We start from the raw sequence: 1,681 nt of genomic DNA on the forward strand, positions 1-1,681 counted from the left end.
AGCACAGGCTATGGGACCAGAGAGGCATAGAACCCCTTCTTGGAGGGTAATGAGGGTTGAGTGGTGAGAGTTCAGGAAACCTCCCAAGAGGAAAAAAAAAAAAAAAAAAAAAACTCACTGCTGTGGAGTCATTTAGACTCATAGCAACCCCTTATTGGGTTTCCAAGGTGATGTCTCTATGGAAGTAGATTGCCCAGTCTTCCTTCTGAGGAGTGGCTGGTGAGTTTGAACTGGCAGCCTTCTGGTTAGCAGTCAAATGCCTTAGGCACTACACCACCGGAGCTTCCAAGAGGAAGTGGTCCATAATATGAAATCTTAAGTATGAATAGAAGCTAGCCAAGACAAGAAGGAGGAATAATGTTTTAGGCAGAGGGCACACAGCAAACAAAAAAGCCATTGCCTAAGGTGTTGGTGAAGAATATTGAATATAACAAGGATTGCCAGAAGAACAAACAAATCTGTCTTGGAAGAAGTGCAGCCAGAATGCTCCTTAAAAGCAAGAATGTCCAGACTTTTTCTCTCATAATTTGGTCATGTTATCAGGAGGGAACAGTACCTGGAGAAGGATTTCATGCTGGGTAAAGTAGATGGTCAGAGAAAAAGAGGAAGACCCTCAGTCATATGGACTGACACCATGGCTGCAACTATGGGCTCAGGCACAGCAAGGATTGTGAGGATGGTACAGAACTGGGCAGTGCTTTGTTCTGTTGTACACAGTGTTGCTATGATTCAGATCTGACTTGATGGCATCTAACAACAACAACAATGAATTTTCTCTCATCATTAGCTTTGTTGCAGGTGTTCATCTTGCAGATCTTTCATCATCAGTGACAACTGGCAAGTGAGGCTAATATCATTCCTTCCTCATATTTTAAGAATTAATAAGTAAATAAATACAACTTAGGATTACTTCAGATATGTGGTAAATATTCAATAAAGATTATTATTTAAAAAGTAGGAGCTCTGGTAGCATAGTGCTTAAGGCACTTGACTGTTCACCAGAAGGCTGGTAGTTCAAACCCACCAGCCACTCCTCGGAAGGAAGGTTGGGCAATCCTACTTCCGTAGTGATACTGCCTCGGAAACCCAAGGAGGGGTCGCTATGAGTCAGAACTGACTCGACGGCAAACAACAACAACAACAAATTTAAAAAGAAGTTATTGATATAGATTCACAAGTACTACATACCACAGTATTGTAGCTAAAACACCAGAAAATTTGACAAAATCATTGACTATAAAAGCACCAGCAGCAATGAAAACAGCAGTGTGCCATGATTCAAAGCATCACTGTAATTGCGTAACAATGACAGCTCTGTAGAGAGCACATTACCCACTGCCATCAAGTCAATTCTGATTCGTAGTAATCCTACAGGACAGAGCAGAACCACCCATAGGGTTCCAAGGCTTCAATCTTTATGGAAGCACTGTCCTCATCTTTCTCCTGCAGAGAGGCTGGTGGATTCCACCCACAGACTTTTGGTTAGCAGCCAAATGCTTAACCACTGTTCCACCAGAGCTCCACACATGCAAAAGTTCAAAAAGTAATTTAGCACAGAGTTTTAGCCTTGTAGGTATATTGATAGGCGTTCTGGTGGCGTAGGGCCTAAGGCATTTGAGTCCTAACCAGAGGCTGGCAGTTCAAACCCACCAGCTACTCCTCAGAAGGAAGGTTGGGCAAT

This window comes from Orycteropus afer, unplaced genomic scaffold (genome assembly GCF_000298275.1).
Source record: "Orycteropus afer afer isolate SDZICR_OR568_19922 unplaced genomic scaffold, OryAfe1.0 scaffold00056, whole genome shotgun sequence".
In the NCBI taxonomy this organism is placed as follows: Eukaryota; Metazoa; Chordata; class Mammalia; order Tubulidentata; family Orycteropodidae; genus Orycteropus; species Orycteropus afer.